Raw genomic sequence first — 25,031 nt, 5'->3', positions numbered from 1 at the left:
CGAGACCCAGTGTCAGCGATGTCCGTCGCTATCGTAATGGCGTGGTCTGACGCCACTTCTCCTTCCTGCAAGATCTCTAGGGCCTCCACCCTCTTGTCGTCCGGTAGGAAGTCCAGCAGGGGGGCGATCTTGTACCACAACTCCCTGTCGTAGCGGGCTAGGATAGCCAAGGCGTTGGCAGCCTTAATCGTCGTTGCTGCCGATGAGATGACTCTGCGTCCCATCGTGTCCAATTTCTTTCCCTCGCCGTCCGGGGGGGGAGGTTGACGTAGAAGCATATGCCCCCCCGCTTTCTTCCTGGCCGCCGCGGAGACGACCCAGTCCGGGGTCGGCTGTGCCCGAAGGCACAAGGGGGCCGCATCCGGGACCCGGTACTTCTTCTCGTACCGATCCCTTCTCGCAGGCGTTGTGGATGGGTTCTTGAGGAGGGCGAGACCCTCGTGGTTGATGGCGCTGGGGAGGTTGCGCCCTGCCTGGCAACCGAAGAGTCCGACCATTCGGCGCTCCAGGTGCCAGCGGACTCGCGGTGCTTGGCCTTCTGTTGGGCCCCCGTCGCCGGGGCGCCCTCAAAGGTCTTGGAAGACCGCTCAGACGACTTCTTATTTTTCTCGCCTGACGGGCTCTTCCCTTCCAGCCAGTTGGCGAGACGCAGATGGCGGTCCTTCATGGTCCGCTCCGATATGTTCCCGCAAAACACACAGTCGTTCTCCATGTGCGTCTTGTCCTCATGCAGGCAGTAGAGGCAAAGGGAGTGTTCGTCCTCCTTGAAGACATTCTGAAGCTGGCATCCAGGGTAGACCCTGAACAGCTTTCCGGGCGTCGAAATTCCCTTTTCCTGGGCCATGTCCGAGATGGGCCTGAGAAACTTCTGGAGTCCTCCAAAAGGGTGGCTCGACGAAATCTTCACCCTTGAGGGGCGTAGAAGAATCCGACACGGTCCCCGTTGATCGGATAAAGAAACGGTGGAGCTTGAGGCTCTTTTGACCGAAAAAAGAGAATTTTCCTATGAAAAAGCGCGAAAACGCACTAAAGCTCGAGAGCAATAGCACGAGGATCCAACACTTGAATGTGCGGTAAAAATCTGAGGATGGCTGCCAGAGGCGGGGCTTAGGGAGATGGCAGTCATTGGCTGTGGTCAGTATGACGCAGAGATCAGTGATTGGTTACTACTACAAAAGACAGATCAGAAACAAAACTGATACTGATTTTTCTTTACCGAGGATTCCCAGCCTGACGACGGGGAATAATCATGAGCATGTGAATCCATGCCAGACCCCATGCTGGAGAATTGTCAGGATGTCCAAAACTAAAAAGTCTGCCACTGTCGACTATCAAATGCCTACCTCTGTCCCTAACACTATTAACTTTACTGTGCAAGGATGATCTCTTCCCAAAGTAAAGTGTTCATTGTAGTTCCAACCAACAGAAATCTTCCCAGTGTCTTGGGTAATGAAGAATGATGAAAATAATCAAAGTTCACAAAGGTAAGACTCCACGGCTAGGATTGTGCTCCTTCCCCTAGAGTCCTTCTTGTTCTAATTGTGGGCTCATGAGCCCTGTATTTCCTTTGGTAATTGTCACCGGGTAAATCACAAGAATATCCTTCTCAAATTCACAGTTCCTTATCCCACCAACGTGGCACACTTCCCTACCAAGTGTATGACTCATTTGTTCTATTCAGATCCAGGGTTCTTGACCCCACTTATTCACACACTCACAATATTCCGAATTGCTTAGCTTATTTTCCTGCCAAGCAACTATCCTCTCATGGACTGTCTTTCTTTGTAACATACGGTCCCGTACCCTCTTGTTCATTACTTTATGTTCTTTTCTCTCATATGGGTGCAGGTCCTAGACTCACAAATCTGTATTCTATCTCCTTGGTTCCCTCTCCTGCTAAACATACTATTCTTGCTTCTTCATCCTTGTTATTCTTGGGGTCCTAGACCCTTCTACACTTTGACTTCCATTTAAGTGCGGCTCCCAGACACTCAATCTCTTTTCAGGGTCCCACACCCTCTTATTCTCACTTCTTCTTTCAACCCCTTGCTTCCCTGGACCTCTCGGATAACTTGTGTACCGGTTTGTCTCTTCCGTGCAGGTTTCCCTGTCAGCTGTGTTGCTTCTTGAGGCACCGGTAGTATTCGGATAACCGGTGGGGTCTGCAGGGGCTCTGCAGTCATCTGCTTCTTCCAGGCTGTGCGTCCTTTCTCGCGGGTGCTTTGTTGGGACCTGGGATGCCAAGAGGTTAGACTCGACAGCAGGCAGAATAGTCCACCCGCCCTGGACCACAGTCGAGCTCCCCTTATCTGTGGTTCACACCTTCTCTTTTGGCTCTCGCCTGCTAGCTTGGTGCATGGCTGCCACAGTTCCTCCTCGTAGGACAGCACTGTCTCGGCATCTCAGCTGCGCTGCCTTTGAACTCCTGCACTGGATTGTTGAATTGCTGTGAGCCAATCGCATACCGTGAGAGGCTAGAGTGATCCTCTGACTCCTGTTCATCATCTTCCTCGCAGAACTCAAAACAGAGCCATATACAGTATATTTTGTATTCTCTGGTGTTCGATTCTTGTCAAGTATATTAGGTTAACTAACTTGATAATAATTGGATCCTATTTAGCAAGGGGGATGGAGGATTTGGCATTGGGAAAGGATTTGGGTGTACTGAAGCGGGGGAATACTGCATTCTCCGAGAGTGGTTGTCCCCAATCCCATGAGAGGCTTCCTTCCCGATGTGATCCACCCTGGGTGTACCACCGCCAGGGGAACTATTGTTCTGTGGACACACTGACTTGGCCCCATGGGAAAGGTATCCCCCTAAGGGACGACATCCTCAGATTCGTCACAGCATATTGCATACCCAGGGCATATGCATGAACATATTACCTATGCAGTGCACATGCTTGAGCTAGAGAAATTTTAAAGGTTTAAGCAAATACCAGCAAAAACAATTCTATGCTACCTCACTGGTGTGAAGGCAGGCTTGCTTGTTTCTGGCATTAGTGTTGCAAGTTGAGGTCTTTCTTGAAAGAAGAACCGAGACTGTGACTAAATGAGTCACACAAGTCTATGTAGAGACTAAAAAAGGAAGTCAGCACAAGGTATCCAAATAGCAAGTTTCTGGTTGTAAGACACCGAGTACCACTGTGTCCGACATTACAGAAGCTGGTGGTAAAGTTTCCAATTTTAATCTTTTAGACAGAGATGTGAAATGAAGGTTGAACCAAGTAGAGTTGGACAGGAGGACATTCTTGCCCTGAAGCTACAGAAAATTGCTGCAGTATTCTTCATTGCATTAAACTTTAGCGCTCTACTTAATAAAACACATCAGAGAAAACATGAACAAAGTTAAAGGTCTTGAAGTTAAAGGTCTTAAGTAAAAATTGGTGCAGTCACTCTGTGTGAGACTACACAACACTTATCTGCTTGGTATTAGGTAACCCACCTTTTGGTATAGATCTGCACTGCACAAGTTGGTAGTGTGACTGAGCAGCCAGGCCCATCTCAAGAGGAGTAAAGGTTAGTTGTAGAGCTGTACAAAAGAAATCCATTAATGCAAGTAGCCAAGTAACTCTTACACTCAAGGTTTCTGTTATAAATAGTTATTTATTTGACATCAATTTTTAAATACGCGTTCATGTAACAATGTAAATATACTTTAAAATGACTTTTCAGAATCAGAACAAGTTAGTGGATAATCTTTGGATATGCTTCTTACACAATTCCTACCCCTTGAGGGGACTTCAATCACAAGGACAGAAATGGCATTTCTATATCACACTAGTTCTACTTTGCAGATTGAGGTTGCAGATTGGAAAGGTTTAAGGAAGGAAAAGGTTAAACAGGTTCTCAGTATATGTGAGGACCCTTATATTTTCCAATTAAATCTAGACTAGCCTTTCCCATTAGTAATAGTCTAGTTACCACCTATGAGAGGCAAACAATATCAAAGTCTGCAGGGAGCCAGGACAGCCAAAATGAACTTGAAACAGTATGGAGCTGAGGCACTTCTTAGAATCAGTCTTGCACAAAGTTGGAGAGTTTGTTAGAAAATCACTTGTAGGGTCCCAAGATGGTAAGCCTGTGGAAACAGAGTCGGAATCAATTCTAAAAGTAAGCCACTGCAATTTCCAACAGAGAAAAGCAGAGCTAAAAGACAATGTGTTAAGTACCCCAAGTCTAAACAGCATCTCTGGTTTGAATAAGAGTGTTCCAGCTGGATGCGGTCCTGTTACAGCGGTGCAGACCCTGTGTTCCTGCGCCTCAGTCGTGGGGACAAGAGGGAGGACGTCTAGAGGGCTCCTGCAGCGGTACTTGGGAGGTCGTCAGCAGCTAAAGGCTCCTTTCAATTCAGCGGCACTTCACGGTTTCACGCTTAGTAAACAGCACTGTCGCAGATCTCTGATACCGGATGGGCTTACTTCACTCCTTGGGTCCTGCACTCTGGTGAGGGGACTCGAGCTCTGGTCGTTCTGCTTCTAGAGGGTCCTTAAATTAATCTTTTATATTAGGACATTGCATCCGTTACTCTGTCTTTCTTTGACAATTGTGCACTATTTTCTCCTCTCTTTATATTCCTTGCCAACAAGAGAATGTTGGTTTATATTGTGCATTTGTATACACTTGGTGAATGTAGGATCAGAAGGCACAAAATGGGTTCACTTTTCTATTGTACAGCTATTGTGATTTATGTATGAATACAAATTTAGCATTGTCAGTTGTGACCTTTATGGTGAGACAAGTAACCCAAATTACCTAAACAAAGCCTGTTGGGCGGAACATTAGCACGTGCTCCAAGGAGTTAAGGTTGGTACATGATTTATTGTTTGCTGTGGGTACATAACTTTTTGTTCATGGTTATTTAGGTCATGCAAATTCCTGACTTGTTTCAGAATATGTTTGACTATGAAACTGTCACGTGGTGCAATCATCACTTAAATCAAATAACTGAAGGAACAAGGATTACCGCATACTTCTAGACACTGCGCATCTCAAGTCTGTCATTTGTTACATTGATTATTCACATAGGGTGGTTTGTCATGTTACAGCATCCAGACAAATAATGCTGCAGATTAAGCGTGAATCAGTACTCATACTTTAATATGGAGTTTAAAGGGGTATAATTAACATTGTGTTTAGGAGAGCGCAGCGTCCCATTGTTGAACACTCTTTTCCTTTATTCACATCACCGGATTGCTTTGCATTTTCTTGATATGATAATGTCAGTCAAATTATTCACACAAAGCCTGAATAGCTTAGTGTGAAGGATTGCCTTCTGGTGAGGGTGAGATAGTCTGAAATGTTTTGATTCTTAAATAAAATGATGTGGGTAATCCCTCTCTGAAATGGTGGCCTGTTGCTCAGACACCCCTTTTCATGAAAAGCACCATTCTAAAAGCATAGTGCACACAGGTTCCCTGCTGAATCAGTCTCCTGACCTCTGCACCACCTGCCCTTTAGTGGCACAGAGCAGGTTTAAAGGTCGCATATGGCTTCTTGACAGCTGCTGTGAAAGCATTTAATAACCAGGATTATGTTTCAGGTAAAAATTGTTAACCTAATGTCAAGTCTCACATTGACCCTGTTAAATTTCTAAGAAATTATAACATCCAATTCAACAATTACAAAGAAATAGATGTGCATAAAAGTCTTAAACACATTATGGACTCGTATGTTAATGAGCCCGCCCTCTTTTTTTTTTACTACTTGACCCTGCCGCTTTTGTATTAGTGTGGGGCTGCGCAAGCCATCTAGCCACTACTCCTGCAGAACAGTAGTCATTTTGTCACACTGGGAGCATCAAAGAAACGGATCCAGTTGCAGCTGCAATCGTCAATGATAAATTATTTACAGAGTTACATCACCTTCGGTGACTTCAGAGCTTCCATTAGGTTGCCTGCAATACGGAGTGATCAAAGGCCAGTTTGAGGAGAGATGTCTCGGCGTTCTTCTGCACAGCAGGTGATGATTAGATTGGGCGCTCAGGTTAGGTTGGAAAAGATTCCAGATTCTCACGCCCAGTGCTGGCAAGGCAATGGTCGAAGTGGGCGGGCGTGGTCAGGAGCAGTGCTCCTCTACTTTTTTTGCTGTTGTAAATTTTACTGTTCCTATTTTAAACAGAAACCGTTCTGGAATGGTTTAGTTTTAAAACAAAAGTGTCGGAAGAAGTTGAAACTTGCACCTCAATGCACTGCATTCAGCATTCCTTTAAACAGCAGGTTTTCTTGTTTGGGGGTTTGGATTGCGCCAGGGGAGGCGGGGGGGGGGGGCGGGGTTGCGTGCTGATGGATTTTGTGGCGAACACAGGCAGACCAGCCAGGAACATAGTTCCACTACTTTTTGTACACTTCGGCCACTGTGGAATTGCCTTGGCACAGACTGGCCTGTAGGGCAATGCCTGAGCCAAAAACCCAAAATGCTAGCATGAGCATGTTCTTTGGTTCAATGTGCCCACTTTTTTGGCCAGTGTGGGGCAGTTTGATGAGTTACTTCACCATGCGGCTGGTAGTTTTGACCAGTGTTACTGAATAAACGCTCTTTAAAATACACAATTTGCATCACATGTTATCAACAAAAAATGATATGGAGTAGTACAGTCCGTCACAAAAGAAATGAATTGACATTTGCAACAGTGGGCCACTTTGAGACAATGTATGCCCTAGTCCGATTCTGGATTTGTCCCGTGCCTAAGGCATTTGATGGACCGCTGATGGTACTGTTTGGCACGCGTTGAACTTCAGAAAGTAACGCATTACATCGCGCAGTTATCGTGGGCCTTTGCAGCAACAGGCAAGGTGGATGAATTAAAGTATTTTGGACTGGATCATTTAAAACATGTATAATCATGAACGTGTATTTTAATACGATGTTATTACGTTACTTTCAGAAGAATTGCATACTGAACAGATTGGTCCGATAATCAGTGTCGGAGCAGGTTGGACTATAAGTATTTGTAGAAGAACCTCGTCTTTAAACTCGATTTCTATCCTAATTCACGTCAAACGGTTACCACGTGGAACGTAACGCGCCAGACCCCGAATTACACAGGCCAATGCACTAAGACCAGAACTTTAAAATGGCGTCCACGCCAATACTCCGCGTACCAACTAGCTTTACGCAGTCCCTGGGGCGCGATAAATCACCTCCCAACTCCTCCCCGCATGCATACACCAGGCCAAGGCCTCAGTCTGTGAGCGGCACTGTGTTTTGCTAACGGAATCGATTTTAAATCGTACATAAGTGGCAGATGTTCACGGTGTCTTGTCTCCTTATAGATGCTAAAGTGAACCGTACACTGGCGAAAGCCAGCAGGTCACGAAGTGTAAAAGTGTCGCGCAGTGGAAGATGTATAACTGAGTGAATGTGTTTCGTGTGAAAGCAAGAGCAAAAACAAACAAGGATATATATTTTTAAAGTATTACTGTGTCAAGAGGCCTGCTGCTCTGCAGGAGTACAGGGATGAGTAATGGATAAAACTGACTACGCCCCCACACTACTACTAAACCAGCAGATCACCCCAATGACAAAGGTGAAAGAGGCCCAGTCAGGCAGGTATGCTCTGGGCTACACACTTCAGGAGAGGTGCGAGCTGGTACAGAAGCAGATCTAACAACACTAGTAGTGTCATACCAAAATAAAAGAATATCCAACAAAGGTTCTATAAAAACATGTTTTTAAAGTACAAACAACTAATACATACACCGATGACTGACCACTGGAAAGATCCACACAGAATGCTTCCTATGGAATAAAGGGGCATTCTGGGATTGACGACAAGGGCAGTCAGGCTAGGACTTGGGAGCTAGTGTCCTGAAGTGATCTGGCCAGCCTGCCAATGTGCTCCCACCCGAGGCGACAGAAGAGACGCGAGTGCTTAGTAAACGAGCAGATGCATCCTTCTGCTTTCTCACACAGCTAACATCTGCACATTTTGAAATGTCTTATATAATACACATTGTAACTATATTATCAAATGCAGATTTCCCACCGAGTTCTTTATTTAGAGTTAAACATGCCCTTACTTCTTCAATCTAGTGTGCAAGCAATAATGGTCCAGTTGGCAGTTTCTTTTTCATAACCTGGATTTGAACATTGCGTTAACATGCTTTTATACTGCGCTAAACCATCACTGCAGTTGTATGTGTTCAAATTAGAACAGAGTCCTCCAGCACACTTCCCAAACTTTGTCTCCCTCCCCTTTTCCCGCAAAGTGATCTGGGTCAGACATCAGAAGGGAAAGGATACTTATTACAGTTACAGCAGCTTAACAGGCTTGCAGCTGTAGTATTTTGAATATGTGGGGGCTGGGGGGTGTAAATAGTGGAATAATCTTTGGAACACTCTTGAAGGATTCAGCTGGAACTCTGTTGGGGGTGCAGTCTGCTCCAAAGAACTCTGCCGTAGAGGTGAAGACAGAGTTACAAGGAAGAGGCAACCCACTCTAACCATCACAAGAGCATATTTTGGAATTAAATGGCTGCAGGACAAGGCCTAGTACACATGAGTCAACTGTACCCAGGACACTGCCACTGACATAATCCCTGCTTCAGATCCTGTAGATGCAAACGTGATGCAGATACCTCCTAGGAGTCACAGAAGTAAAGCCCTCTCCTACCGAGAGAAGAAAAACCACCCAGACAGAGTAATACCAAAAAGGGTTGGTTTCTCGTCTCTCCCCAGGCAGAGGCGGCTTATGTAATGCGCCTCCTTTGGTGTACTCCCGGTACGCAGGTCAGGAGATGCCGGGGGACGGTGGACGATGATGCAGAAGAACTAAGATCAGTACGGAGACATCATCATGCTATACAGGATCCCTTATTCCCATACACATACTTTGCTGCAGCCCTTTCCTTGCTCGAACCACCAGGAAGCAACAAGTGAATCTCCCGTTATACTCACAGAGAAGTTAGGTTAAGAAAAAGGGTATGGCTTTGTGGGCAAGATCGCAGAAAATATAGCAATGAAGGGCTAATTACCTAGAGGAGAAAAACTGGTGAGATCTCAATGTGACATGAATTAGTTTGCAAGACGCATCCATCTTTGCGTCGCCTTCTTTTAACTGTTCGACGTGTTTGTCACTTGGTGGCAACGCGGACAGATATGTTACATCATGCGGCCATCTTGGAATGGGACCGAGGCATCCGCAGGGATTTGTGGGCTGATGTAAATTGTCAGACTGCCACCAGGTGTCAGTGAGTCCAGAGAGGTTGCCACATGCGGCCTGGAAGGAGGGGAGCATGAGAGGTCAGTTTCTAACACCCTGTAAGTGTTCTTTACAAATTGATGCAATTGATCTTGAGGTCAAGTTGTGTGCCATCTGTGTTTTAGTGCATTGATGTTGGCTATGAGTTTCCAGACATTGCATGTAAAGGATGAAGTTGACAGAAGACAAAATGTAGCCCTGTGAACAGGTTATTTGGCAACTTTATCTGTTGGAGCCCTTTGGCAAAAGATGGCCCTTGATGAAAAGGTAGGAGGAAAACCACTACAAGACTGTGATGTCATTTTACCCCGCCCCAAGTGACATCACAGGAAGTGATGGCACACAACCTTTCACCCCTTGACAAAACAGGAAGTTGCATAACCTATCATTGTTCCTCAGTATACTCAGAAAAATATGGTTAAGATATCACTGTAATATGATATACAATTCATACAAGACTGGATATATGTGGTGTGTGTATAGGCCCATATTACCAAATTACTGTGAATGCAAGAACTATGGTACATCGCTCGGGCCATTTGTAATGTGCCTGTTATTACCTCCCTCCCCATTGAGCCCTATGGGGGCTTAAATGGGAATGGGGAATGGTTCCTTCAAGGAGGAATAACCGGGTCCTCCAATGTTGGAATGCACCAGTTATTCCTCATTGAGGGAACCCGGTAATGGCTGCCTCCAAACTCGTAATGAGGCCCATAGTCTTTACTGAGGTCGGTGACTACCAATAGAACATGATTGGCATACGTAACGTAAGATGAAATGCACATCATCACTGGCAGTATGTTGTTACACATTGGTCAATCACACCCTATACTACACTTCCGTAAATGTGTACAGTAACAACTCAATAATATTTTGTCATTACATTTGATGAAGAGCAATTTCAGAAATCGTTGTAGAGCACACTGAAGTCAAATCAATGCTCCAGGCATGTGTTCATTGGGAAGATAGTCCAATGTTAGAGGACATTACTTGCATGATATTTGCAGTGCTATGAAACCGCAAAACTATTACATAAAATCCTACAGTGTTTTCTAAGGTGCGATTGGGTGTACTGCAGTAGCCAGATGCTCTGCAGTAGAACCAAACATTAAAACAGCGCCCCTCGCCATCTAGACCAGACAAGTATACATTGCACATGGGACACTCTCGCCTGCTGTTGAAGGCAACATGTCAACACACTGCTTCTACTACAGTTAATGGAAGTAGGCAAGTAATGGCAATGGATGGATGGATGCCACTTGGTTGCAAGTGATCGCTTTTTGGCGCTCTACCTTGGGATAAAGAGCATTCTACCAACTTTCCAGTATATACACACAATTATAGGAACCATATGTGCTCATCATTTGCATTGCGATTTTGGCAATGTTGAGACTAACCACACAGCCAAATACGGGCATAGGTTGAGCTTTTGGTTTATGTTGGGGTCTGGGTCATGGTGTCTCTCCTAGCATAGTAAACTGCGGTCAATAAGACGATTTAAAGAGCACCCATCAATCAATTAGCTAATTTTGTCCTACTGACAGGTAGTTAAACTGTTATTGGAAATCCTGTACCCGTGTTCCTATTCCATGGATGCTTTCAGCTCCTATGTCCTACCTCCACACTACTCTGTCACCTGGTTTTTTATAGCCTCAACTGTTTCCGTCTTGCCTGCCTCTTTGGTTCTACATCCTCAGACGCTATCTTCTTCATATCTCACCTTTTCTTTTGACTGTCGACATCCAGCCCTTCCTATTTGGCTCTTGTTTGCCCGCTATCGGCCGTAGGGAAATGTTCTGCCACTCTGCCCTTACCCATTTTCCTGATACTTTGCTTTTAATCCTGCGCTTCTAGCCCTCGATACTATGAACCCACCTCACCTGTGCCCTATGTTCTGTCCCCCTGACTCTTCTACCTACAGCTCCATAATGTTCTTTGCAAATGGGAGAAATCTGAGAGTTTTCACCCAAGTAAACCTCGGGAAGCCCTTATTCAGGTGGCCTGGGAAGGGCTGGCGCTCTCAGATCCCAACCCTGGGGGTGGAAGAGCGAGGGAGGATCACCTTGGTACGGGAGCCCAGAGTTGTGATCGGGGGAATGCCCCAGGTGAGACACGGTACTATACCGGAGAAAGGGACGAGGAAGACAAGGTCCCCAAGGGTTTTATGGGCTGTATGAACGCAACCTCCCTTCCATCTGATAAACTCCCTTTTCAAGAATCCACCATCCCCTCTGCCACTGGTGAATCCATTACACACTTGGTTGCATTCAGAAACCATCTTTCTCAGAATCCTTGTTTTCTTGTTCCCTACCCCAATACTGCCAATCATTCTTCTTCCCGTCCCCCTGATTATTATTCCCCACACTCCCAACCTGCTCAGATAAAATACTACAGTTCCTACAATCCCCCTTGTTTATTTCACAATCCCAGATATTCACATTTGCCCTGCAAACCTACCAATCCCGTCCCTCTGATTTTCACTTTCTGAGCTCCCAGTCGAAAGTGAACAATTACAGTTCCCAAAAACCCTCCTACTCATTTTGAAAACCCTCCAAAACCCACTATTCCGAAATCACCTAACACTCTAGAACAAAGACTATAACACTTCTTCCCCATCTCGTCCCAAAGGACACTTACACTCCAACCCCTCCCCTTTCCAAAACGAACATTGGCTTACCCCACGAAAGAGAGCAGATTAATAAAACTGTTTTCCTGACATGCCCCATCGCAAGGTTCAGGCAGAGTCAGGCAATTGATCTAAATCACACACACCTGACGGCCCTCTTTGGTCCTGTTCCCCACAGCAAGGAAGCTAAGCCTAAGCTTTGTCCGGTATACACAAGTCGTGGGATTGGAAGGGAGTGATAAAAGGTGTAGCAAGAGAGCACACTACGAGAAAAGCAGACCGCACAACGAGACAGCTATCCAGACCTGGCAGTTTAAAAGGAGGAGAACGGTGGCAAATATCAAGAGGCTGACAAGGAGAGACACGGCCTTGCCCTTTTCAACAAAACCCTGCGAACCCTCTGCGGATAGATTTGTAAGACCGAGGACAATAGCCCAAGTGTGCAGCAGCAGATGGAAACGGTACACAGAGTGTATCTACGCCGATAAGCCTGATTGAGGGAGACTCCTGCTTCTGTGGTACCGGCCTTGACTCCAGTAAAGAAGAAAGCCAAGCAGTTCATCACAGCCGGTGAGTCAAGAGCCGATAAGAACCGGGCTGTGGTGAATGAAAGTCGCGAAATGAGAGAAGTAAAAGGAACTATAACATTTTGAAGGGGAGACCAGCTGCAGAAGGGGACCGGCACCACGTGGGTGTTGCTCCGAGAAACTCTGGTCAATCCCTGTCCTAGTAAAACTACAGATACCGGAAGGCCAAAGGAGAGTCGCCAAGAAAGGTCGATGTGGTCATACAGGAGGTCAAGCAAAATCCCTGTACAGTCGAAAGCCTTTGACCTAAGAACTAAAATGAAAGCAAGGGAAGTGAATCCCACCAAATGAGAAAAAAAAGGGAAGTGAATCCCGTGAACATTGAAGGTAAATGTGAATGTGAAGTTGGCAAGAGTGAACCTGGAAGAAGGATGCTGATGAGAAGGGGGGGCAAGTCTAAAGTCCCAAGAAACAGTGTGTTCACCAGAGTGAACCCAGCAGAGGGATGTCCACTGGAACTGTTTAAAAAGACATTAAGATTTGTGAATGAGGGAAAAGCCATAGTGAACCAAGTGGAGTGAGGCTGAAAGCAAAGGAGTCTGCACCCGGAAGAGGGAGAGCCAGGGGTAAAGTCATCACCTGAGAAATACGTAGAACAGAACTTTGTGTTTGTTAGTTGTTTTTGTAAACTTATCAGGCGCTCGGAATCAAGACACCACAACCACCGAAGGCCTTGACATTGATGGGAATGATTTTAAGATCCAAGCCCAAATCCGGGTGTTCCAGGGGGTGAAAAGCTATCGCCCAACACCACCAGGAACAAGGCTGAGTGCCCGGAAGAGGGGGACGCAGGTGTGAAGAATCCTCACCCTAAGTGAAACCAGGAAACAAACTTTCATTTTGTTGAAGGAACTTTTTGTATTGTTACGTGAATACAGCAGACCCTTGAAGGCAAGAGACTTTCAAGAGAAACGAGACTTAGCCATCGACAGCCCTGACAGCTGCAAGTGTAAATGTCATCTCGTGCTGGGGAAGCCTGAGAGTGTACTGTGCTCCAAGATCCCACCTTACCCCGTGCTCAAAACGCGGGGAAGGGAGACCCAAGCTACCGCATCCTGACATATTTATGAACACTTCTTTCTTTTCTTGACTACTATCCCACACCCTTTTTGTATTTGTTGTAAGGTTTGGCAATTGGTTTCCCACTATAGGCCCTTTTTATTTGACAATGCCACTAGTGCTGCCTTATTTTCATCTGATGGTCAACACTTGCTCCTATCTTAGATTTAGGTTTAGATTAGGTGTTTTTCCAACCTGCATATAATAAACACCCTTGAACTATCACTTGTGTCTGTCTTTACTGTTGCCACCATGAGGTCCTTACACAAGACAGCCCTGAGTAGCTGTAAGCACCACCCACGTAGCTCCATGCCTAAGGGGAAACTCTTTCAGAATTAAGGAATCACTAGGACTGAGGTTAACAGAATCCCTTGGTGAAGTAGGATGTCTCGTTTGAGCACGGTTGCCACTGGTGGGCTCACGGTGTCCCTCCACGAGGGTGATGCGTGACACCACAGCATTACACAGGAGTTAGGCCACTGTGTACTCGCAGAACTGCACAAAGAAATGAAGGGGAAAAAAAACGGTGTCATACAGCAACCTACATTTGATATGGCAATTGCTGTTTCCTGGCTTTTCAAAAACAAATCACCAGAATTTCTACAGAAATAATCGAGTACACAAATATTTTCTCTGACAGAACAACAAGGGATTTTAGGGTGTTGTGTCACTCGAGAAGCAGGCCAACAAAAGGCCATTATGACTATAAAGCACTGCCCTTGTTGGTTTCCCATGGGGAGGAGAAGCAATTGCTCTTCCGCTCACTGGTTTCAGGTGTTGGGTCATGCCGTGGATGCAGAGAGGTAATTCAACCACTATAAAAGAAAACATAGGATTAGCCATCCATTAACGCACAACAAACAAGAACGAGGACCACAGCCAAGAGCAGCAAGGGCCAGCTTTCGGTGGAAGAGGAAAGCAGCAATGGAAACCGGTGGGAAAATAAACAAGTAAAGGGAATATACACCAAAAGCTGGCAAAAAAAACAACCTCTGCATTCTGATCGAATCGATCCAATCTGCAGTCGTTTCACATACATGCCAACTTGCACCATTCCTTTTGGGAGATGTTAGTCCAGTCCTGGTTTTTACTTTACATTCAGGGACACTTTCCCCGGATGTCACATTTAAAAAAAAGTTTAAACCAGGACTGGACTAGTATCTATCGACTGGAAAAAGACATGTAGGTTTTCATTCATCGTTTTGTACTCTATCCAAAAAGTTCCTTTTAGGATTACTATAAGGACAGGAGAAAATCTACCACAATTAGCACTTATGCTGTACCTGCTACCGCTATGGTGGAGCCTTGGGGCTGTTGCTTTGCAGAGTGGATTTATGCATTGTGGACACGTGTGGGTTTCCAGGACTTGGGTCTAGGGTGGGAAGAAGGAGGAAAGGTGGTTGAGAGGGTGATGGCGAAAGCAGGAGCAGGCCACCCAGTGGCCTGATCGAGGGAGACTCCTGCTTCCATGATACTGGCCTTGACTCCTGTAAAGAAGAAAGCCAAGCAGTTCATCACAGCCTGTGAGTCGAGAGGAGAGCCGATGAGAACTGGGCTGTGGTGAATGAAAGTCGCAAAGTGAGAGAAGTAAAAGGAACTATAACATTGTAAAGGGGAGACCAGCTGCAAAAGGGGACCGGCACCACATGGGTGCTGCTCCGAGAAACTCTGGTCGATCCCTGTCTGAGTAAAACTACAGATACCAGAAGGCCAAAGGAGAGTCGCCAAGAAAGGTCAAAGTGGTCATACAGGAGGTCAAGCAATATCCCTGTACAGTCGAAAGCCTTTGACCTAAGAACTAAAACGAAAGCAAGGGAAGTGAATCCCAACACATGAGAAAAAAAGGGAAGTGAATCCTGTGAACATTGAAGGTAAATGTGAATGTGAAGTTGGCAAGAGTGAATCTGGAAGAAGGATGCTGATGAGAAGGGGGCAAGTCTAAAGTCCCAAGAAACAGTGTGTTGACAAGAGTGAACCCAGCGGAGGGATGTCCACTGGAACCGTTTAAAAAAGACATTAAGATTTGTGAATGAGGGAAAAGCCATGGTGAACCAAGTGGAGTGAGGCTGAAAGCAAAGGAGTCTGCACCCGGAAGAGGGAGAGCCAGGGGTGAAGTCATCACCTGAGAAATACGTAGAATAGGACTTTGTGTTTGTTAGTTGTTTTTGTAAACCTATCAGGCTCTCGGAATCAAGACACCACAACCACCGAAGGCCTTGACATTGAAGGGTAACGATTTTAAGATCCAAGCCCACAACAGGGCATTCCAGGGAGTGAAAAGCTATCGCCCAACACCACTAGGAACAAGGGTCAGCGCCCAAAAGATGGGGATGCAGGGTGAAGAATCCTCACCCTAAGTGAAACCAGGAAACAAACTTTCATGTTTGAAACCCCAGTAGGGGTGGGTATGGAAAGGTAGTGTGGTGTAGCAGTGGATATTGGAATTAACAGAGCAACAGCTGAACCTTGGCGTCAGGATTTTCCTTCTATTAGCAGCTACTCTTTGTGACCCAGGAGCTATAAAGTCCAGTCTGACAAAGCGAATTGCTAAAAGATGGTGCAGCAACTTTTTTCCACACTGTGGCATGCACCCAATGCATGTCTTGAACCCCTTTTTCCATTGCTCACTTTGTCTCTGGCCATGTTGCTTTACAGGTCTTCACTTTTGACATGCTCTTTAAATTGCTTTCCCTTTTGTTTCTTTTGCATTTCTTTTTTGTTTGTTTGTCAATCTTGCTGCTACCTCTCATTTAGTCTGTATACCCATCTTTGCTGCTAAATCTTAACTCTGCTACTACATTTGTTACTGCAATAGTCTCCGCTACGGTCGCTTTACTGGTACATTTTTTATCTCTGCTGACAACCTTTTCTGTGATGTGACCGTGCTCACTCTTTCGCTCTGCTGCAGAATTAGGCAATTCTGCAGCAGACAAAGTATGCAACATAATTAGCCTCCTAACTTTGTGTCCAGAACATATGACAATTCTTTACATGCTTTCAAGAGGTTTAATAATGTAATTTTTTTTTGCAAATTGCCAGACACAGAGTTACTGTCAGTTAGGTATTTTTGTACTGCACCGTTTGGCTTGGAGAGTCAAAAGTAGCTCCTGGTAGCTGGTGGTGTCAAGCTAACAAGGCTCTTCTAGGCTATATCCAGGAGCTAATGACCTCGCATCAATTTAGAACGCTGTGGTGGTGTGTTTAAGCTTGGGTGCCTGTGACAGGAAGTGTAAAATGGCAGGGTTGGTCTGAGATGCAGAACTGGCACCATCAGTTAGGGTTACTCAGAGACCACGGGTGCTTGACACAAGATGTGCTCAAACAATCCCATTCGGTGTAGGGCCTGGTTGGCTTGGGTGCGTCTCCTTGCATTAAAGGTGGCACAGTGGTGAAATCTTTATATGTAACTAAGGGTCAATGGCAGAGTTCTCAGATCATTGCAATTTACATGAACCCTGAATTTGAATGTTTTGTAACAGTGTAATTGTGCACAGCTACAACAATGCACCCCAACGGTACACCACTCCTCAAATAATTGTAGCAAATGCTCAGGCACGTCCTGACAAATGCTAGTTCCCCTTCCCCTGCCCCATTGTAGTTTAAAAGGCTGCACTTCCCCTTCAAACTGCACCTCACAGAACTGGACATAGAGATGTTGGACGAACATCTAGCCAAGCTAAGCAAGAACTTCTGCCAAGGACTGCATCAGAACCCGAACCCTCTGACCTCCACTGAAAGCCATTTTGACCACTACCTGTGGCCCATCACGATGAAGACCCTGTGAAACCAGCCTTACTCTGAGAAGTCCACACAGACCATGAAGAAACCCAACCCACGACTACACACTCAACCCGAGAAGATGGAGTAATGAGGCTCAAACCTCAGTATCCAATAATCACAGCTCAGGGATAAAATCTGTCAGCAAGAATAATAAAGAAGTGAAACTGCACCCTTCAGCAGATGAGACTTGTGGATTGCAGGCAGCACCCGAGAACTGAAACCCGTGCTGTAACATGGCAACAGCCAATGAGGAGGCACTGAAAACCACACTCTGGTTGAGATCTGCGTGCAAAGGTTGCCCCATGACTGGGCATGCTCAGAGGCATTGCTGGGGGGGGGAGCTAAGGGGGCTATCGCCCCTGGTCTTTTGGTTGTAGCCCCAGATAGAATCTCTGGCGCTACAACCAAAAGGCTAGTTAGCCCCCAGCCCTGAAAGGTCTGACATTAGCGTAGCGCCGGGTCTTTTCCAGAGCTAGCCACACCCCAGGCGCATGCTGCAAGCCTAATCAGCTGCCCGCAAACAGCACAAGGTGAAATAAAGAACGGTCAACGTTTACAGGAAACCAAGAAAGCACATTTTCCGATTAGCAGAATATATACTGGTTCGGATTATGCATGTAAATAGATCTTTCAGGCTGCAAAGTCTGGGGGGGCGTGCGGTGTGGAGTTCTGAGGTGTACAGCTCTGCAGGAACCGCAAATCAGAAACAGACACAAACACGTTCCAATGGTGAAGGCTTCAGCCGAAGTGTTTTTCCAAGAGCTTTAGTCTTCCTCTGCCTCAAAAGGAATATGGAGATTCTGAACGCTTGCAAATAAATTACTTACTTACCCCAACTAAGGTATCAATACGTTTTTTCAGTGCTTTAAGTGGTATCCAATATCCAGGGGCTCTTACAGGTGTGTATCAAAAAGGGGCGCGGCCTGGCAGAGGGTCTGCACCACAAGAAGCACCACTCCCTTGGACTAAATGCTACTTGTTAGGCCACGCCACATTTCAGTCACAGCCCGTAAGAGCCACGGCTCCATAATCCAAAGGGGTCCTGGCCTCGGGCAGGATTCAGGTCAGGTAAGTGTTGCCATTTAATTGCGGCTCTGACCCCCTGCCAGGCACCCCTCTAACTGGAGATGCATCGAACATCCTCCTCACGCTGTGGTGAGAGGGTGATGATCCTAGCATCTCCAGTTAAACGGGGTGCTTGGCAGGGTCGACACAAAGGAAGAAACGGCTGGGCTTTTTTTCTTCTAAAGCCTGTATCTCTCGCTAATACACAAGAGCTTCTGGCTTTAGAAAAAAACGCCTTCCCTTATAGTGGGCTGGGGTTACTAGGGGACTTTAGGAGTCCTGGCAGGGCCCCAACTTAAACCCAATTTTCAGAGACTGCCGGGGCTCAGCCTCGGCTGTCCCACTTAAAGCCCTGCATCTTTTTTTTTTAGTTTCTTTTTTTTTTTTTAAATAAAAACGTTTTCTAGAACATGGTACAAGCAAACGTGCTCTCTCTATATATATCTATAATGAAAAAAAAACGCACACCTACGCTGTACAGAAGGGCCGGAAGCGGGATTTAAGGGAGAGGCACACATTTACCACAGAACCTTCACTTAGCGCTCAACCGAGTTTGGCTCAGTCAAGGTGAAACCATCAACATCCTTAATTAATTGCACAACTGTTACCTACTAAAGCAGAGCATGGCCATGCGTATACACACAGCAGCGAGTACATTACCCCTCTGTTAGCCAAAGAGTGTCTCCGTCACGGTTCCAAAACCCATGCAATCATAGGGTCATAGGTTTAATGTTACAGCATTATCATCTCCGCCTTTCATCCTTCCAAAAAAAGCGCATTCCATCACGGCCCGCTGTCAAGCGACGCAGACCAAAGGGGGTCGGGCAGCGTCTAGGTAATGGATGCGGGGCTCGCGTGCGCAGCAGCCTGTGCAGGAGCCGTCCTGGAGGCGCGATGTTGCAAGAATTGATGTTGCAAGAATTTCCCTATAACACCCATTACAAGTGGGCAAGGACTGTGTTAACTAAAATAATTTGGATGGAGGTGGAGCACTTGTTCTGTTCATGGCGGGCAAGGGGGAGTACCAGTAACCCAATACAACCGGTATTCAATGTGACACACCCTACAATTAAAGGACTTTTTAATTAGGGAGGAACGGCTTCGTGCTTCATGGCGATTGGAAGCCTCCAGATATGACGCAGATCTTTTCCTCGGGACCGGAAAACACCGGGAGGTTCCCTGCCTGTCTTTAACGGGAAAGAAGACGTTTTCCATGGAGCTGCTCCCCGCAATTATAGCAGCGCTTACAACTGCAGAAAATAAATTGCTGCCCATGCTTTCTGAGAAGAGAACCAATAGCAAACAGGAACATTTGCTAGATGTATCCACTAAATACGCAGGCATCGACGAGCATTGGCTTCAAGTTCTTTTTTTCTATTTTATGTCATTTTTATGGTGCTAAGCGCTGCTCGGGCATCTAAGCACTAGGCCGTCAAGGTAAACGCCACACGTGCACTTCTGGGGCAGAAGCCGAGGCCAGCAGATAAACATTTAGAACCGTTTTAATTATGCCGCTAAATGCAGACGGTTTATCATAATGGAAAGTATATCTTTAATTGCGGTTTCACTTTCCTTTGCTTCTACTGTGACTCCTGGTGTATCTTTCTTCCCTTCCCCTGCAGCCATAACAACTGTCTGAAAAGAAACCAAATCTAAGTCTTGACTGCAAAATGGGAGAACTTCAACTCACATGTCCTTATTTTCACATCTCTGTTGTGAGAAATCGCCCATTTTCAGAACTGCTTTGATCTATTGCGATCCTAACTTATAGTACCCTCACCACTGTGGAGTGGTGAACCCTCCTATGTGTGTTGCCCCTTTAAGGGGATGTGTCCCTTCCCCCTGCATTGCCCTTTTAAGAGGGGCCGTGACTTCGCCGTATTGGGGAGTTAGAACCTTGATGATAGGTCCTCCCTGGCCGCGGCCCTCTGCATGGGGGTGCTCGTGCAGCCAGGGAGGGAACCTGCCCGCAAGCCCTGTGGCATCCGCCATGGTTGGGGGGGGGGGGGGGGAAATGGAGCTGACGACGGAAAAATCAGCCCAAAATGGAGGCGGCAGCAGGTTAACCCCTGCGGGGTCATGCCGCCAGGAACCTGGGACCCTCCCCCTGGGGACAGGAGGTCAAGGGGCGGAACGGCGCCAAAAGGCCCAAAAGCCCGCGAAGGGCTAAACAAAGGAAAAGGGGCGGGGCCACCAAGTTATAAGCAGGCAGGACCGGGGTGCCAGGCATCTCGCTCCTGCACTTGGACCCAGTCGCCGTCTCGCCAGTGGAAGGGATTTCGTTTTTGGTTTTCGTTTCGAAGGACCAGCATCAGGATCGCCCAGCTGATCGGGTTGTGGACGCCAAAGGACCGCCCAGCAGACGGAAGATAGCCAAGCTGATCGGGGCCATGGAGTTGCTGCCGGTGGAGAGCGCGCACAGCGGAAAGGCGGGGCTGGAGCCCGGGACCAGGAGCAGAGCTGCGGACTCCAGAGGACCGCCCAACAGACGGAAGAAAGCCCAGCTGATCGGGGCCGTGGAGTCGCTTCTGTGAGGAGAGCGCGCTCAGCGGAGAAGCGGGGCTGGAGCCCGGGACCAGGAGCAGAGCAGCACAGGACCGACAGCGAGCAGGAAAGGAGACCGCTCGGCGCAGCGAACGGCCGGAGGGGCGGACCAGGTGAGGGGCTCCAGCGCGAACGAGCGCCAAGGCGGGGCAGGGGCCCAGAGGGCAAGGAGGCACAGCAAGGACATCCGGGGCAGTAACCCGGCTTCGAGGCCCCAGCTGACCCGAGCGAGCTCCCTCCTACGGACGGAGGTTCTCGAACAAAGGGCCCGCGTTTTGCAAGATTGGTGTGGGACCCCGGTGGCCGCAAGGCATGCAATATGCAGCTCGAGGCTGAGGCGGGCAGACACCACCGTAATACCTCATTATGTAGAGCATGTGTAGGGTCATGAGTTCGAGACGCCCCTCGGATGTGAAAGCGGAGGGGCGAAAGTCATTTAATCAAAATGTGTTAACTGCCAACAGGTTCAGCATTTGCTTTTGTTATCGCTGGCAAGGGCATGTGAAGAAATGTGAGGTACCCAGCTGTTGGTTTATCGAGCGCAGTTAATGTATGGAATGCCGGTCCGATAGCACATTGAGTAGAGCGTAGCGTTATATAAAGGCTAAATTAGGATTATTGAGTGGTGCGGTGTATGGAAGGCTAAAGTTATGGAAGTTATGGCAAGCGTTTGGTTTTAAAGCCCCCAGTTCGCAGCGCTGCACATTGTTGTCTGGGAACCAAGTTTGTAACGGCGGGTTCAGATTTCTTGCCTGTCTTGCCAGGTGCATAGTTTACACCCCAGGGCTGTCACACCGCGAATTGGGCTAGTCTTAACACAGCTAAAGGTTGGGGCCAAGAGAGATTATTAGAGTATGGCATTTTCGTGGGTCAGCTGCTATCAGGAGAGGGGTGGCTTGTATTTGTGCTTCAGGAGGCTTGAGTTCTAATCCCGTGATCAGGGTGTCATGGTTGTTTCAGGGTTGAAACGGTCCGACTAAAAATGTATATTTTAAATGGGCCGACTAAAAATGTATATTTTAAATGGGCAGAGCAGTTAGTATGTAGGGAATGGGGCCGCTGGTTCTGGTAAACCAAATTGCGGCGCTATGTTTTGGTAGGTTAAGACATGAGGTAGTAAGGAGAGGAAGGAGGCGGCCGTCGTCCAACAAGTCAGCTATGTTATCCACGGTGACAATGCGAGTGCGGCATGGGGGTCGCGGTAGGAAGCAAGGAAAGGGCCCCCTTTTAGGAGTAAAGTGAGTTTAGGGGAGGAGCGGTCACTCTGGTGGTTTTGTTGGCCCACCCAGCACGGTTTGGGGGGCCTTATGGGCAACGACGTGGAGGGGATATGTAAAGTTATGCTCGGATTAAGGCGCTATATAAATATCACAACAGTATCATTATAATGGGTTTTTGGCCAGCACTGCATGGGTAGTGGCGGGAGAATGCCGCCGTGTTACAGTATGTTCTTGTATTGGGCTGGAACGTTTTACCGCGATGCGAACGGGTGGTACAGCGGGGTGTAAGTTGGAAGTGATGCACACACATGCTGGGAAGGAAAATACCTTATACGGGAAAGGAGGGTGCCGCCATGTTTGGGCTAATGGTAAGACCTAAGGGGGCACAACTGTTTGGGCTGCAAGTTACCATAAAACCAATGGGAGAGTGCGCCATCAGGGCTAGGGCAGGACGCATGAGGTAACTGGGATGCGACAGGAAGCAATTACGGGTGCCGCGAGGAAATGATTTCAAAATGACACTAAGCATATTTGCAGGACTCTTTCCGTTATATGGGGGAACGCCACGAGGTTAGTAATGGAGTTGGCGCAATGAGCTTCATGGCATGTCTCTGTTATGGTATGTGGGGTATTGCTGAAGGGCGCCGGAAACACTATGGCATTACTGTGCCATTGCATAGGGTGCACCTCGAGGAGGGGTTAAAAATGGCACCATGAGCAGTATGGCGCATGTACATTGGGGGTGAATTGTGCTTGACTGGGGCAGGTCCGCTATCCCACTGCAGTATAGGGCCGCATGTGTAGCGGAGAACTCAGGGATTGTGGCGGTCAATGTTAAGTTGGCGCGCTTAATAGGGCGGCCAACCCCAACATGCTGATTTAGGAGCGCTCAAGCAAGCAACCAAATTAGTCCACAGGGGAAGAGGGGATCTTACGGTCACCAAAGGGTTATTCGGGGAATTGAGAGCATGGGAAGCGTGCAAGTTTTGGAAGCAGGGCGGCGCAGAGCAACGAGGGGTGTTTGGGTTCAGCAGCACCCTTGGATTCAGGGTTGGTTAAGGGATGGCCCTTCCCCTCCCCCCCCCCCTTGCTAGTTTCAGCCAGAGGGGCAAGTTCTCTTGAGCCACGTATAGGGTAGGGGCCCCGGGTTGGCCGACGTGGCTCAGGGGTTAAACTGGAATGCAGTTGAGTCATTTATTAAGGACATTCCTACATAGGTCGGCTTTCAGGTATCTGCCATGCATTGATTGAGGTGCTCTCTGTGAAATCGTCTTGGAAATTGAAGGAATTACTGCTGTACACATTTTTCGTTCGTTCACATGGGGTTTTTGTTCCAGAACGCATAGGGGGAAGCATTGATATGAATTTCTTCAAAAAGGTAAAAGGTTGGCTCACAGACCAAACACTGCTGCGCACTATAGAGAAGGGTCTCAGATGGCACCCAAGGACCGACAAGCAGTGGCTCTACTCATATGCCTAGGTTTGGGCGGAGGTTCCCAACAGAGAACGCCGGCAGGCCATTGACCAGGGGTTGGAGCTCAGTGGTAGAGCGCAAGAATCCATAATTTCGTTGGCTGGGTTAGTGATTGGATTCTTATAGGAATGCGAGTGAATGCGCATTCAGAGTAAGTGAGCTACAGGATGGCATGTGGTTTTTATTGGGGTAATTTTCTCGTGCAGCGCAAACATTCGAGAGGTGTGGTACAGGGCGTCCATTGGGCAGGGCATTGCCAGAAGTGTGGAGCTGAAATCAGTAGGGTTGCAACACCCCTCTCAGCCCATCCGGTTGGGAACGGAGGTGAAGGAGGATCTCAGGAGGTGGGACACCTTCGTGACGGAGTCCAATGGGGTGGCAATCTGGAGGGAGGACTGGGCGAGCAGTCAGTGGCTCGAACTTTTTACCTATTCCTCTGTGTCCCTGGGTTTTGGCGCAATCCTAAGGGACCGGTGGTGTGGCAAAGCATGGCCACTGGAATGGCACAGGGGGGATCACAAAGGACATTACCCTGTTGGAGATATTTCACATGGTAGTGGCATTCAAGTTGCAATCTAAGGGTGCTAAAGCTGCTCAGAAAACTCATCAGAAGTCTGTTAAGTTTGAACATTGAAGTCGGGGCACAGCACATTCCCGGTATACAAAAATACGGCAGCTGATTTTCTGTCTTGTTTACAGTGGGACAGGTTCCGGGAAAGCTGCCCCAAAGCAAGGAAAGAAAGGGCCACGTTCCAGGTGCAGTGGTGGGGGATGATTGGGGCAATTTGAGCTCCTTGGTAGAGACAGTATTGGCGCCAGGTTCAGCTAAGAGGTATAGGGCATGTTGGGAACGCATTACGCAATTCCGAGAAGAAGTGCTGCCAGGTGACCAGGGGGGAAACCCGGTACGGGCCTTTGTGGGCTGCTGCTGGAAGACAGGGAAGACCCGGGCATGGGTATGGTACCACCTAGCGGCCAGAGCACATTAGCCAAGCCGAGGGGGGAGAAGGATCCTACCAAGGAACACTACATCACGCTGGCCATGAGAGGCTGGGCAAAGCAAACGGTACCAAAACCAGATGAGAGGCGGCCAATTGATAGTATAAAGCTGCATGGGCTAATTAAATGTCTGGACACAGTGTGTAAACGGCGAGGCTGAGAGGGTACTGTTCACGGCTGCCTTTACAGTGGCATTTTTTGGGGCTCTCAGGGTCGGCGAGCTGGTGCCGGAGAATAAAGATGGCAAAGGGAACGGGGCAAAGGGAACGGGTTTTTACGGTTAAGGGATGTTCAGGTGAACAGCGCCCAGGTGGCCATCTATGTGAGAAGGCCAAAAACTGATCAGGAAGGGAAAGGGGCAGCATTAACACTGCAAGCTATCCAAACAAGCAGAGTATGCCCAGTGGCGGCGGTGGCCGACCTCCTCCGGCAGCGGCAGCCATCGGAGGGAGAGGCACCGTGGCTCTTGCACAGG

At 47.6% G+C, this 25,031-nt stretch overlaps 1 protein-coding gene across 7 annotated transcripts in view; it reads right to left on the bottom strand.

Annotated features, from left to right (window-relative positions):
- Nucleotides 1–25,031, bottom strand: part of SEMA4D (semaphorin 4D) — a 974,222-nt gene that overhangs the window by 482,366 nt on the left and 466,825 nt on the right. The window contains exon 1 of one of the 7 annotated variants that reach the window (XM_069625650.1): nucleotides 18,980–19,146. The exons of the other annotated variants lie outside the window; for them this stretch is intronic. The gene's annotated coding sequence lies outside the window, so the exon portion shown is untranslated. Of the gene's footprint in view, nucleotides 1–18,979; nucleotides 19,147–25,031 lie in introns of those variants that run through there. 7 annotated transcript variants of the gene reach the window in all.

Source organism: Ambystoma mexicanum, chromosome 6p, assembly GCF_040938575.1.
Source record: "Ambystoma mexicanum isolate Mex_15411 chromosome 6p, UKY_AmexF1_1, whole genome shotgun sequence".
Lineage (NCBI taxonomy): Eukaryota > Metazoa > Chordata > Amphibia > Caudata > Ambystomatidae > Ambystoma > Ambystoma mexicanum.
This window is presented reverse-complemented; position numbering and strand designations above follow the sequence as displayed.